Below are 15,644 nucleotides of genomic sequence, written 5' to 3'. Positions count from 1 at the left end.
AGACCTTTCCAGGAGCATTAACTCTATGAGAGCTGTAAAGTCCCACAACTGCCCCATTCTAGCCCTTAGAGGGCAGTGACGGCATCACAATATATATATATATATATATATATATATATATATATGCAAATACAACTGTATGCTCATCTGCATGTCTTAGGCAGGTCTGCAACCCCGCCTTTCCCCATCATCACCCAGCATACAGCACTTCCACTGCAGCAAGGGATTCTGGGAAATGACATGCAAATGAGCACACAGTGTCACTTTTTGCCTCAAAAAACATTTTTAACATGGTGTATATATATATATATATATATATATATATATATATATATATATATATATATATATATATATACAGTACAGGCATACCCCGCATTAACGTACTCAATGGGACCGGAGCGTGTATGTAAAGCGAAAATGTACTTAAAGTGATGCACTACCTTTACCCACTTATCGATGCATGAACTGTACGGAAATCGTCATATATGTGCATAACTGATGTAAAGAACGCATTTGTAACAGGCTCTATAGTCTGCCCGCTTGCGCACAGCTTCGGTACAGGTAGGGAGCCGGTATTGCTGTTCAGGACGTGCTGACAGGCGCATGCGCGAGCTGCTGTTTGCCTATTGGGCGCTATGTCCTTACTCTCGAGTGTACTTAAAGTGAGTGTCCTTAAAACGGGGTATGCCTGTATATATTGTGACAAACGCCCCTCTTTTGTAGTGCTGACGTCTGTCTGGGTTCTTCCCGACACAGTCTTCTAGGGTTAATTATACAACAAACAGGATCATGCAAAGTATTATGCTGCTTAACTCAGGCTTCTGCCTGCTTTATTTTCATCCAATTAAGGTACTGCAGCTTTAACATGTGTAGGTTAGAGGTACTCAGATACTTTCATTCAGCAGTTCACACATTTCAGTGTTACAATATTTCCCACACTGTTATTTCAAGAAATAAAACCAAAATCATATAAGCAAATCCTATCCCTTTCAGGGATCTAACTACACATCAGAATCAGTCTCTCTAACAGCTGCTGGCCAACTAAACTGGTTCCCCAGCTTAAAACAATGCTCTCTCATTTAGGGACACAAGATACAGCACAGTCTTTTAGCAACAGCAGTAATCATTTGTTTTGTCTTATCTGTTCGTGGTGTCCAGGCAAATCCTCTGGTACTGTCATACGTGGAGAGGCCGTCAACCTCGATACTGGATGCAGGAGAGTAGCGACACCCCCAGCCCCCAGGCTCTAAGGAGAGAGAGTGAAATGCAAAACCTCTCTGCTCTAAATACCTGTGCATGTGATTAGAAGAGCAGGTGAGGGAGAACTAGAGCCATTGTAATCTGTGGTCTGGATTTTCCATCCAGCTGCCTGAGTTAATGGGAAGCTGTGGAACGGATCATTAACTATTCCTGCACTTTCTGACCTAAAATGGGGCAGAAAGCTGCCTAACATCTTTGGACTATGTCACAATATATATATAATATAATTTTTTTTTTTAAAGCAATAGAAAAATAAAAATGGGTGGCTTGGACTGCAGCTTTTACACTCACATTTGAGCAATCTTGAGCTTTGTGCATGAAACATGAATGGTGCAAAATGATTTGTCACTCAGCCTTATCCTTGCTTCAGGTCTGCTTCTTCATGGCGTGAGACAGAAAACAGAAAAAGCGCACGTCTCTGTCCAATTAGGAATAGAACATGTACTGTAGAAAGGGTACTCACATTTTCATTGTGATAATTCAAAGCGTATATGAAGATTTTTTTTCCTTCTGTGTGCTCTTGTTGCATGGAAATGTTCTTCCTGAATGGCGTGCCCTCAAGGTAAGAAGTATAGCCAACAGTGTATGGCAGTGCGAAATATGACTACCAATCTCCCCTGGGCTGGATGCCTAATGGGTCTGACCCTCACTAGAGCACCACCCAGGAAGATTAAAGAAGCCAAACCCCCCCAACCCCCCAAAAAAGTGTGTGTGTGTGTATATATATATATATATATATATATATATATATATATATCCAAAAGAGGACACTGGCACTCCTAGGAATATAGGTATAAGAGCGGTGCTTGGCCCATAAAGATGAATAATGCATGTAATCACCAGTAAGGTGATAAAAAAGACAGCACTCACCAGGTAAAGTCCAAATAAACTGTATTCAGAGTGTTCACACAAATTCCAACGTTTCGATCCTCTTCAAGGGATCTTTCTCACACTCTTCAAGGGATCAAGGCACACCCCTTGTGGAGGGGGCACAATCCGGTGGGTTGCAGCGGCTTACAGATGCAGCGGTCGTTATCCGACCATTTATCGGGTTGAATCACGCACTATAGTGTGTGGTGGTCTGAGAAGGTCCGCTGCAGACTAAATGGCCCATCGGATTAACACAGCAGGGTTCCCTGCTGTGTTAATCCTACCGGTTGTACCTTTCTGTAAGAGACGCGCAGTAAGAGGCTGAATCAATCACTCTACGTGCACACCTCTAACAGGCGATCGCAGGATTTTATTTAAATTTTTAACACTACAGTATTGTAGCATGTTGTCTCTGGAGCTGAACTGCATTGATTTCAGGTCCGGGGACCCCCTACTTCCCGAGATACAGGCCCAGTTATGGGGTGTTGGGATCCCTGCCATGAAAAAAATCCTGTGGGTCATGTGATCGTGGGATTTTAACATTGAAGGAGATACCGGCACCCCATAACGAGGCCTGTATCTCAGGAAGTAGGAGGTCCCCGAGGTTGAAATCAACTTTGTTCAGCTCAGAAGACGGGGCAGGGTCCTGTGCTTGCAAAATGTCTCTGTAAAGCGCTACGTAAAACTAGCAGCGCTATACAAGAGCATGCTATTATTATTAACGGTATTAGCTTTGAGTTTCTTTAATAACATTAATGATTTAGGCACTTGTGTACATCATAAAAATCAGGTATGAGAATATCTATCGAAATTACAGGAATATTAGGATGCTTTCTCTCCTATTTCCCCAAACCATTGATTATTATGACTTCCTTTTTGCCCCAGTAACCGTCTTTTAGCTTAATAAGCAAACTATAAAAAAATAAAAAAACATGCAGTTCTCTGCAGGACTTATGAAGAAATGTGGAAACGTTTGCGAGCAATGAGAGGTTGGAAACGGACTACAATAGTTTCAGCATATTTTAACATACAGTTTCTTAAATTATATTTGCAAAACATAGAGTGTAAAGTCTGGTTTAAAAAGAGTATTTGAATATTCACATTAATATTAGTACTGTATGCTTTACTGTTTCTGTGCTGGTGATCTATCAAAATATAATTCATTGGATTGGGAGTGATGGCTCCATGCTGCATAAGTAGCTTCATAAAATCAATAAAGTGTCTGCTGTTACCAGAAGCATTTTTGTGTTATTAGATGCAATATATCAAATTTGTCATCACAGAAATAATGGGGATTTTATGCAGACAAAACACTGCTATAGAAGCTAAAGTAAGAAGCCTACAAATTCCTACTGTTTTATATATATTTCCTTTTTAATAATTTACAGATATTACATGCTCCCCAGCAATCATTTTTATGCACGCCTTAAAAAATACAACAAATCATAGAAAAATAACTGTTATTGCTCTGTTCAAGTGAGTGGGGGAGAGGACAATTTATTTAAGAAAATCTTTTTCCAGATGAGAGGGAGAGAAAGGAGAGAGAGACATTATATATATATATATATATACAGTATATATATATTTATATAAATATATATATAGATATATATATATATGTAGAGGTATCAGTACCGTGTTAGCCGAGCTTCAATATATATATATATATATATATATATATATATATATATATATTTATATATATATTCCCTAAAACATCCCTCAAAATAAATTACGGAGACATGCCTGTGCTGAAAATGCAGCACACCTGAGGTCACCTGGCTGGGATTTGTGCTATTAGATACACAACATATATTTAAATGAGTCCCATCCCACACTTCCTAAAATTGTTTCCAAACCAACTATATAGAGTTAGTAAGCCTATGGTACCAATCTAATGACTGGAATGTGTCTAAGGCAACAAGACTAGAACCCACAACCACTGCTTTTCTAGGCCACAGCTCTAGCAATGTGAGCTAAACCAGCCAATTAGCTGACCAGCGTATCACAAAGGTAGCTCATGTAGCTCAGGTGTGCTCCACAAGGAACATAAAACTGTCAACCAGGAAGACGTTGACGGGTATATGTACTAATTTTGGTTCTACTGTACATGAAGGATATGCACCGAGGTGGTTATGGTATAATTGAACAGGGACAAATATATTCACGTTGAAGTCTGTCAGGGTTCCTGATACTGTACATACTGAATTTAACTACTTTATTTAAAAGATAAACAACTCTATAACCTGCAGGAAGTGATTCTGCTGGCTTCTCACGGCACACAAAGTGTTATTAGGTTGACAAGTCTAAGGCATCTTATGAGGAATGGGTATGGTGTCAGACCCAACAGGTTCAGCAGTTGAACTCACACAACCTCTGTTATTCAGGACATGCTCTAATAGTGTGAGGTAAACCAGCTGATGACTAGTATACTTAATTTTGAGCTCTACTTCTCATTGAGTGCTCATACTTGTGCAAAGCACTTTAGTCTCACTTTTGGGATAGAGAAGCATATGCAATAAGCAGTCTTCTGCCATGAGACACCTACTGGCGTGGGACGACACCTTACAGTCCATTTATTTGAATAGGTTTTAATGTATTTCAGCATCTAAGGGGTTTATGACAGAACTCGGCTTACTAAATGTGAAAGCTCACTTTGTTATAGTATGTATGTATATTTAGGTTCCAGAAGTAATTGGACACTGACACAATTTTCATAATTTTGGCTCTGTACGCCACCACAATGGATTTGAATCATATGAAACATTTAGGAATTGCAACCATTTTCATACACAGTCCCCTTATTTCAGGGGCTCAAATGTAATTGGACAAATTAACACAATCCTAAATAAAATGTTCATTTTTAATACTTTGTCGAGAATCCTTTGCAGGCAATGACTGCTTGAAGTCTGGAACGCATGGACATCACCAAACGCTGGGTTTCCTCCTTTGTACAAAAGAGAGAGAAAACCAGGCGCTTACCTTGAGTTGCAGATCAGAAGTGGTATATAAACAGAAGGATATAGCCAACAAATGTGATCTCTTCAGGTACTTAGAGACAACCCTTTAATCCCTTCTGCTTCAACCCCAGAATAGGGATAATCCAAAACCCTTGATAAACGTGGAAAACAGACAAAATAGGGACAATTAAAAATGTGCAATTATAAGACGTGTATAATGTAAACAGCTGAAACCAGAGTTATAAAAACTCTTAGTAGTGTGAAAGAGGGGCAAAAACCAATAATAATAATAAACTTACACGGCCTTGTGTAAGCACAGACAATCAAAGGTATCTTTGGGTTAAGTCCTAGCCCGTCCAAAAGGAGGTGTGAGGGGATCACTGATATATATGTGTAAGGATGTGTACTGCACCGACACACTTTATTCGAGCAAATACCCGGTATGTACCTGGCAGATACCTGGAATGCGCCGCTCCTCACCTCTGACAAGCCCCGTTGCATTTGCCTTCCCAGCCTGGGTTCATGCCTGGCTGATGGGCGGCTGATCTGATAAATGATAATGATTAGGATTTAATAGGCTGCAATGCTTCGCGTGTCTACCAGATGGCATAAATTCATGAATTGTAATGCAGTATATATATATACTGTGCAATATTGCAGCCAGCGGGAATAAAATGCTTCAATCCCTGCTTGGAAAATAACTCAATGCACTCGGGCAGAAAACAGTCACAAACCTCAATACACCCGGATATACCCGAATTCGTGGGACTAGCCAAGCTCGAATAAAGTGTGTCGCCAGTGTATACATATATATGATGGTTCCGCGCTGTCACTGACAAACGAAGTGCCATACTGTTCTTTTGCCAGTAAGGTCACTGTGTGAATAGTCAGGCTGCGCATGCGCGAGGGAAGCGCGCGAAAGGCAACCAATCTGGAGGGACTTTGGGGGTTGCACTCTGAACTCTGAACTGGGGGAGAGTCAGCTGAGGCTGAGGACCAATAGGGTGCGAGACTCTGGATGGAGAGACAGGATGCGTGTGGGCGGTGGGAGAGACGAGTGAGAGGTGAAGGAGGAAGGTGGCGGAACCTCGTGTGCGTGAGCGGAGGGTCAGTGACCCTTCCGCTTAGGTGAGAGACATTCCCCAGCCCCGAGGAGCATTACCCCTGTCATCGTAGGGTGCCGCTTTTGTAGGGACGGCCGTAGCAGTTAGGGACGTATCCCTTTAGTGCGGGTTCAGCTGCGGAGTTGCGGACGCCATCTTGGTCTGGAGAACAGACCGCGCAGCATAGCGGAGTGTCGGCGCAAGGCTGGAGCAGCACTAGGAACCCTGTGTGAAGTGGTGTGGTCACCGCAGTGACCGGAAGGTATCGTTAGTCAAGAAGTGCACCTACACCGGTCATCAGGCGCTGATCCCGCCTCCCACTAACTAATTGGGGCCACTAGTGTGCCATCACACTATACCATACAGCTAATTAGTTGCAGGACATACTCCTTGGGAGAGTGGCAGAGCCACATGTGTACAGAACATTATTCCTAACAAGGTGTGGCCGAGCCACGGTGTGTGTGTTACGTTATGTTATGTAGAGTATAAGGATCTTATACATGTCATGAATGCTTTGCTAGCTTCCGATAGTTAATCTCAATAGTAAAAGGTTGCCTGTTGCACAATACCGTTGTTATGTTTCTTGCTCAGGGTAGAATCTCTAATACGGGGATCCTGGGTAAGTGGAGGCGCTGCACCATGATAAGTAAGGGTATGACCCCAGGCTCCCCAACAGCGGAGGCTCACAGCTCCTGAAGCCACAGGTATATACAACACCAGTAGTTCCTTTAAAGCAGGGTTTCACAAAAAGGGCTACATTTGGAGGCGCTGCTGAGATTCTTAGACCTGGGGTGCCCCCACACTTTTTTTCTCTATTTGTGCAACCAACCCACATCATGTCGGTGCCCTCGGCGCTCGAGGTGCGCAAGTGGGCCCAGCGGCGCGGGATTCCCTTGAATCGTGTTTTCGCGCTGGGCCATGTTCCCGCCACGATCTCGTTAGGTACAGTGACCAAGCAGGTCCGCAAGCTCCCGCTCCTGGACAATGCCCAAGTACAAGACCATTTCTATGACCGCGACCAGGCCTGGCGCCGGGTCTTGTATGCCACTGAACAAGATATATGCCCCGAGGCCTTGCCCCGTATACTGCTGTTGCCCGAGGCCCCGGGGGTGCGCTGCCCCATAGTCCAGGCGGACACCCCTGCGCCCCTGGCCACTTCCACCCCACAGAGAGAGTATACAACCGCAGTAGGTGCCGCGACTGGGGGCCCAGACCATTCCCCTGACCGTGGTCTGCAACCGCGCTGGCCAGCTGCCCTGAACCTAGGCTCCTCGGCCACCCCGCCAGGCCTGCGGTCTGGCCTCAACCGACTTAGCCTATCAAGACTGGACACTTACCCCGCAGTCGGGGATAGCTTACCGGGAGACACCTCTATCCCCGCGATAGCAGCCGCTCTCCACAACACAACCCAGTCGCTCCAGTATAGGAAGTTAAAGGCCTTCTCCGGTGAGAAACCCACGCCCCAAGGGGAAGTAGGAATAGAGGACTGGTTGGATCACACAGAACAGGTGCTGCCTGAATGGACCTGCACGGACGCGGTCCGAAGACAACGCATCGTTGAGTGCTTACGGCCCCCCGCGTCCCACATGGTGCACTACTACCGAGATGACAATCCGGAGGCTGATGCAGCAGATCTCATCTACTGCCTGACAAAGGCGTATGGGGCTCCGGTGGATACTTATGCGTTGATGGCCAAATTCCACGCGTTAGCCCAGAAGGAAGGGGAAATGGTATCCGACTTCCTCAGGCAACTACACCTGGACTTATGGAATCTGGTGAGGAAGGGCGTGTTGCCAAGGATAGAAGCCAATGGACTGCGCACCACTCAGCTGTTGAGGGGGCTCCTACCCCTACACCCCGTGTCGGTACGGGTCAGTAGCTGTCTAACTCCCGGGCAAGCCTTATTGTTTCACGACCTAATGGATCGGGTCCAAGCGCACGAGACGGTGTTGTTAGGACGTGACCTGGCTCCTGGGAAAAAGCCCCCGCCCGGAAGTAAGGAAGTCAAGAAAGTGGAACCCAAGGCCGACGGGCCCGAACCTGGGGACCCCGATCCCGACCACGAGGACGCCAGCGCACCAGTGACGCCCCGGCCTCGTCTCCCGACCGGGCGAAGTTCACCAACCGGGAGAAGCGAGAATTACCTCAGCCAAATTCAGTGCTACGCGTGTGGGAAGATGGGACATCTGCGTGCCTGTTGCCCCACCTTACGGAAAACGGCATCCCGGCCCGCGCAGTCAATGCCGTGCAAGACTCTGGAGGATGGAGAGGCGTCGCCGCCATCCCCAAGCAGCCGAATCGGCCCCGCCGCCATTATTCGGGTAGTTATCGAAGGCATCTACGCCGCCGCATTGCTGGACACGGGATCTCAGGTGACCATCGTATACCGGCCCTTCTACGATCAACACCTCCATCGATTACCATTACTCTCTGCGGATGCCTTGCGACTGAGGGGATTGAGTCATGAGGATTACCCCATAGACGGCGTAGTAAAGGTGCAGTTAGACATCCCACAACTGAACACTGGTAAACATCATCCCATGGAAGTGGAGGCCTTAGTGTGCCCTGAACCTCAGGATCACCCCAGCGCTCCGATCATCTTGGGTACTAACGCTGACATTGTGCGCGCGGTGTTCCGCATGTATTTGCAAGAGGCGGGAGAAGCCCCGCTGCTGGCCCTGGCCGCCTGCCCTGCCCTCCAAGAGGTCTGCGGGAAAATCGTGACTGAAGAAGAGCATGGGATGCTCTATAGTCAAGAGTGGGGACTGACTCAAATTCCCCCGGGGGAAGGAAGAATGATGGTCGCCGCATGTCACTACCCGGGCCGACGCCCGGAGGATCAGCTCTTCTCCCTAGAAAGTGTTGCCCAGGATGAGCACCGGCTGGGCTACGAAGTGTTGGCCTCCGTCAAGAAGTGGCCTGGAAAAATCCCTGAGCGCACCTGGGTATACGTGCAGAATATCTTCCCATATCCCATGAGCATTGATCGGCACCAGCCACTAGGCAGAATATACCCCGTGACCCCCGAAGAGAAGAGCGTAACGGGGCGACCCCATAACTATGGTCATACCTCCGGATCCCGGCTAGAATTCGACTTTGGGGATTCTCCGCTCCCCGAGGAGTGGAGGGAAAGGCTGCGGATCGAGTTACAAAAGCGCCAACAGGTGTTCTCCACCAGTGACATGGATGTGGGGTGCAGCCGCAGTGCCCGCCACACCATCCGAATGAGTGATGCTACTCCCTTCCGGGAACGTTCTCGACGACTCGCCCCACGGGACGTAGACGAAGTGAGAAGGTTACTCGCCGAAATGGAGAGGGCTGGGATCGTGCAAGGGTCCCGGAGTCCTTACGCATCGCCCATCGTGGTAGTCCGTAAAAAGAACGGGACCGTACGCCTATGCGTGGACTACAGAACCCTAAATACCCGCACTATTCCCGATCAATACACGCTGCCCCGAATCGAAGATTTACTGAACGCTCTGGCGGGAAGTACTTGGTTCAGCGTACTCGACCTCAGGTCAGGGTATTACCAGGTACCCATGGGCCAGGAGGACCAAGAAAAGACGGCCTTCATCTGCCCGTTAGGGTTTTATCAGTTCACCCGCATGCCGCAAGGGATCTGCGGGGCACCCGCCACGTTCCAGCGATTAATGGAAAAGACTCTCGGAGACCTGAACCCGCAAGAATGCTTGGTGTACCTGGATGACATTATAGTGTTCGGGCGGACTCTAGAAGAACACTCCGAGAGACTAATGAAGGTACTGGATAGACTTCAGGGGGAGGGCCTCAAACTGTCTCTGGACAAATGTAAATTCTGTCGGTCCTCCGTGACATATGTGGGCCACATCGTATCGGCCGAAGGGGTGTCCACCGATCCCGGGAAGATAGAAGCGGTGGTGAACTGGCCTAGGCCTCAGAATATTCAGGAGCTGCGGACGTTTTTGGGATTTTGTGGCTATTACCGGCGGTTCGTGGAAGGCTACTCTAGCAAAGCAAAGCTGCTGAACGATCTTCTAAAGGTGTACCCAGGAGAAACCGAGAGGAAGGGAGTCACGGCACAGACGCCCTTTGGGGAGAAATGGACCCCAGAATGTGAACAGGCCTTCCTGAACTTAAAGACTAGCCTCACTCAGGCTCCGGTCTTGGCCTATGCGGATCCAGAACGGGAATATGTCCTACATGTCGATGCTAGCCTTAGCGGGCTGGGAGCGGTATTGCATCAGAAGTATGAGACCGGGCTACGTCCGGTGGCCTATGCGAGCCGAAGCTTGACACTTAGTGAGCAGAACTATCCGGTCCATAAACTGGAATTCTTGGCCCTAAAATGGGCCGTAGTGGACAAGCTGCATGACTACCTGTATGGGGTACAGTTCGAAGTACGCACGGACAACAACCCTATGACATATATAAATACGTCCGCCAAATTGACGCCACGGGACACCGATGGTTAGCTGCCCTGGCCAACTACAGGTTCAACCTTAAATACAAACCCGGACCCACCAACATAGGTGCCGACGCCCTGTCTCGTCGACCGGGCCTTCAATCTACCCCTGATGAGGAAGTATGGGAAGAAATACCGGGTCCCGGGATTCGTGCTCTCTGCTCCGTGGCTGCGGTAGTCGACAACCAGGTAGCATTCTCGGAATTACGGGTTGCTGACTCTTTGGGATGCCACTCGCGAGCTATCCCTCGGGCCTATCAAGGTCGAGAAGGGATGAATATCACGGAAGATAATATCATCTCGTGTAGGGATCTAGTGCATTACCAAACTCAAGACCCCATAGTGGAGCTGACCCGTCAAGCGGTACAACAAGAAAACCCCTCTATACTGAAGCAAGCCCCCAAAAACTTGGTGAAACTCCTATTGAATGAGTTTGGGAAGTTCGAAATGGACAATTGTTTGTTATATCGGGTGATACCATATCATAACCATCCCGATCGGCGTCAGCTGTTTCTACCGGAACGCTTGAGGACCCTAGTCCTTCGGGCCCTTCACGATGACCATGGCCACCTGGGCATTGATAAGACATTTGGGCTACTACAGAATAGGTTCTACTGGCCCAGGATGAGGGAGTCTGTAGAGCAGCATTGTCGAAGGTGTAATCGCTGCTTACAAAGGAAGACACTGCCCACCAGGGCGGCCCCCATGGCACACTTGAAAAGTTCGGGCCCCATGGATCTGGTGTGTATGGACTTTCTCTGTATCGAGCCCGACAGTCGGGGCGTTAGTAATGTTCTCGTGATCACAGACCACTACACCAGGTACGCCCAAGCGTTCCCTACGAAAGATCAGAAGGCCGTAACGGTGGCCCGAGTCCTGTGGGAAAAGTATTTCATTCATTATGGATTACCAAATCGTCTTCACTCTGATCAAGGCAGGGACTTTGAGAGTACACTGATAAAGGAATTGCTCACGCTACTGAACATTGCCAAGTCACGTACTACCCCGTACCACCCCGAAGGGGATGCGTTGCCCGAACGGTTCAATCGCACCTTGTTAGATATGTTGGGAACTCTAACAAGCCCACAAAAGACGGACTGGAGTAAGCACGTCGAGGCGTTGGTACATGCGTATAATTGTACTCGGCATGAGTCCACCGGGTACACCCCGTACTTTTTGATGTTCGGAAGAGAAGCCCGGTTACTGGTGGATGTGCGACTGCGGATATCTACCGATGGGGTATCCAACAGAACGCATTTCCGATATGTACAGCGGCTAAGGGACAGTTTACAGCAGGCCTATAAATTGGCTGAACGAACGGCAGCGCAATTGAATGCGGGAAATAAAAGACGCTACGATCACAAAGTACGTCACAAGGAGATTCACCCCGGGGACGCGGTCCTCTTACGCAACTTAGGTGTTCCTGGGAAACATAAATTGGCGGACCGGTGGCGGGAAGTTGTGTACGAGGTGGAGTCACAGATGCCTGGCCTTCCTGTGTATCGGATCAAGGACTCCAAAGGTCGAGTAAAAGTGTGGCATAGGAATCACCTACTTCCCATACCTCAAGTAGGGACCGACGAGTTGGAATTTCCTGCTACGCCAATAGATGGAGAAGTTGAAAACCCAGAGGATGGCCTAGAGACTGTAAAAATTGCCACCTCTGAGGATCTGATGGAAGGAACCTCTCAAAGGGGCCTTCCGGCCGCGGAGGCATCTCCCGAAGGAGCCACGGGTAAAGAGCCTCTTGGCCCGAACATTGATAATCTGACTCCAGTGAGTCAGTCCCTAGATCCACAAAGCCCATGTTTCACACCCCAGAGAGACTGTATTAATGCTGAAAATCCCTCAAGGGTAGATATGGAAACACCAGTTGAGACTGGATACTCTGCAGAGGAAGCAGAGGAGAATCAACCTCGGCGAAGTCAAAGAACCAGTCAGCCTCCCATGCGAATGGCATACGATCAATTTGGGGCACCCCATTATGAGGCTCAGCAGTGGGCTCGGCATAGAATGCAAGCTATGGTGGTACTGTTCAACGAAATGTGTAACCTAATCTAGGAAAGAGAGGGCTGTGTAAATAAGTTCATATATACGTTGTTTAGGTAGTCCAGCGGGGACGTTGGATTCTGGAGAGGGGAGAATGTAAGGATGTGTATACATATATATGATGGTTCCGCCGTCACTGACAAAGGAAGCGCCATACTGTTCTTTTGCCAGTAAGGTCACTGTGTGAATAGTCAGGCTGCGCATGCGCGAGGGAAGCGCGCGAAAGGCAACCAATCTGGAGGGACTTTGGGGGTTGCACTCTGAACTCTGAACTGGGGGAGAGTCAGCTGAGGCTGAGGACCAATAGGGTGCGAGACTCTGGATGGAGAGACAGGATGCGTGTGGGCGGTGGGAGAGACGAGTGAGAGGTGAAGGAGGAAGGTGGCGGAACCTCGTGTGCGTGAGCGGAGGGTCAGTGACCCTTCCGCTTAGGTGAGAGACATTCCCCAGCCCCGAGGAGCATTACCCCTGTCATCGTAGGGTGCCGCTTTTGTAGGGACGGCCGTAGCAGTTAGGGACGTATCCCTTTAGTGCGGGTTCAGCTGCGGAGTTGCGGACGCCATCTTGGTCTGGAGAACAGACCGCGCAGCATAGCGGAGTGTCGGCGCAAGGCTGGAGCAGCACTAGGAACCCTGTGTGAAGTGGTGTGGTCACCGCAGTGACCGGAAGGTATCGTTAGTCAAGAAGTGCACCTACACCGGTCATCAGGCGCTGATCCCGCCTCCCACTAACTAATTGGGGCCACTAGTGTGCCATCACACTATACCATACAGCTAAATAGTTGCAAGACATACTCCTTGGGAGAGTGGCAGAGCCACATGTGTACAGAACATTATTCCTAACAAGGTGTGGCCGAGCCACGGTGTGTGTGTTACGTTATGTTATGTAGAGTATAAGGATCTTATACATGTCATGAATGCTTTGCTAGCTTCCGATAGTTAATCTCAATAGTAAAAGGTTGCCTGTTGCACAATACCGTTGTTATGTTTCTTGCTCAGGGTAGAATCTCTAATACGGGGATCCTGGGTAAGTGGAGGCGCTGCACCATGATAAGTAAGGGTATGACCCCAGGCTCCCCAACAGCGGAGGCTCACAGCTCCTGAAGCCACAGGTATATACAACACCAGTAGTTCCTTTAAAGCAGGGTTTCACAAAAAGGGCTATATATGTATAATATAATACTCACACGGCCCAGTGTGAGTAAAGGTGTGGGGTGTGGGGTAGGTTTTCCAACGTAGCCTAGTGATTGTATGAGCCTGACAAAGCCGTTTACACGGCGAAACACGTTGCTGGATTCTTCACCTGTTTGTGTCCCACGGAGGCTTCCGTAGCCAGTTCCTACAGTCACAACTGCAGCCGAGCAGTTCAGTGCCATCTCTCTGCACTCCGGACGCGGAGACGGAGCATCTTGTGGCGGGAGTTTGACACTAGGCTACGTTGGAAAGCCAAGGTTTTTTTTATTGTATGTGAGTTCACCAAGATGTTTGGATTTTATTAAATAAATGTTGTTTTATTTACATTGATACCGTGCCTCACTTATCACCCTTTACTGCTGAACCGGCGAGTAAAATTGCTTGATTTTAAGCAACAGAGGAGAGATTTCCTGTTGAAGTCTTACTTATGAGCAATTTTTCCGGGTCCTGTCTGCAATTACCCTGGATGGGTTAACCTAACCCCACAGATACCAACCCCACACCTTTACTCACACTGGGCCGTGTGAGTATTATGTTATACATATATATCAGTGATCCCCTCACACCTCCTTTTGGACGGGCTAGGACTTATCCCAAAGAGATTGTCTGTGCTTACACAAGGCCGTGTAAGTTTATCATTATTATTGGTTTTTGCCCCTCTTTCACACTACTGAGAGTTTTTATAACTCTGGTTTCAGCTGTTTACATTATACATGTCTTTTAATTGCACATTTTTAATCCCTCGTTCCCTCCTTTGTTATGCTTTGCCAGGCCTTTACTGCAGCTGTTTTCAGTTGTTGTTTGTTCGTGGGTCTTTCTGCCTTAAGTCTTGTCTTCAGCAAGTGAAATGCATGCTCGATCGGGTTTAGATCAGGTGATTGACTCGGCCATTGCGGAATATTCCACTTCTTTGGCTTACAAAACTCCTGGGTTGCTTTCGCAGTATGTTTTGGGTCATTGTCCATCATTTTTTAATAACAAAATGTCTGAATAAACATTTGCAAGTTTGCAAAGAGGTAGAAAAGTTTGGAACCTAATAAATACTTTCTAAACTTAGACACTACACACGTTTTTGAAATTACACACTTCATCAAGTGTCAAGAGTAATCTATCTGGGCAGATCTGGTAAAATGCACAGGCAAGAACCAGAAACTAATTCTATCAAATAGTTCTAGAGTCTATTAATGCTTTTAGGAATGGATAGGACATAGCAGTAACAAAACTTGAATTAACAAATCAAATCAAAGCTGATGTCTTAGTATTATATTTTATGTACTAATCATATAAGTCCAACAAGCAAACATTTAGCCCAACATTTCGGTCCCCAAGGGGACCTTCTTCAAGGTATCTATCTATAGAGATAGATATAGATATTTACCCAGAAGAAGGTCGCCCTGGGGACCGAAATGTTGGGCTAAATGTTTGCTTGTTGCACTTAATAAATACTCTATTTATTTATTTTACTACTGTGCTGTGCTGGTATGTTGGCTAACAATCCTGACCGCTACTGACTTGTAGTTACTCCCTTTCTATCTTACATCACATCTGCCTGTACAGGCACTCTATCTAGTGTATTTGGCCATCTTGCTTTGCTATATATATATATATAGATATATATATATATATATATATATCTATATATATATATATATCTATATATATATAGATATATATACAGTGGTCGAGAAATCACCAAAAAATCTACTCGCCGAACAAAAAAATCTACTCGCCACCTAGTACCACACGTGTGCTGCTTGGGCCAATA

This window comes from Ascaphus truei, chromosome 4 (genome assembly GCF_040206685.1).
Source record: "Ascaphus truei isolate aAscTru1 chromosome 4, aAscTru1.hap1, whole genome shotgun sequence".
Classification (NCBI taxonomy): Eukaryota; Metazoa; Chordata; class Amphibia; order Anura; family Ascaphidae; genus Ascaphus; species Ascaphus truei.
Note: the sequence above shows the minus strand (reverse complement) of the source record.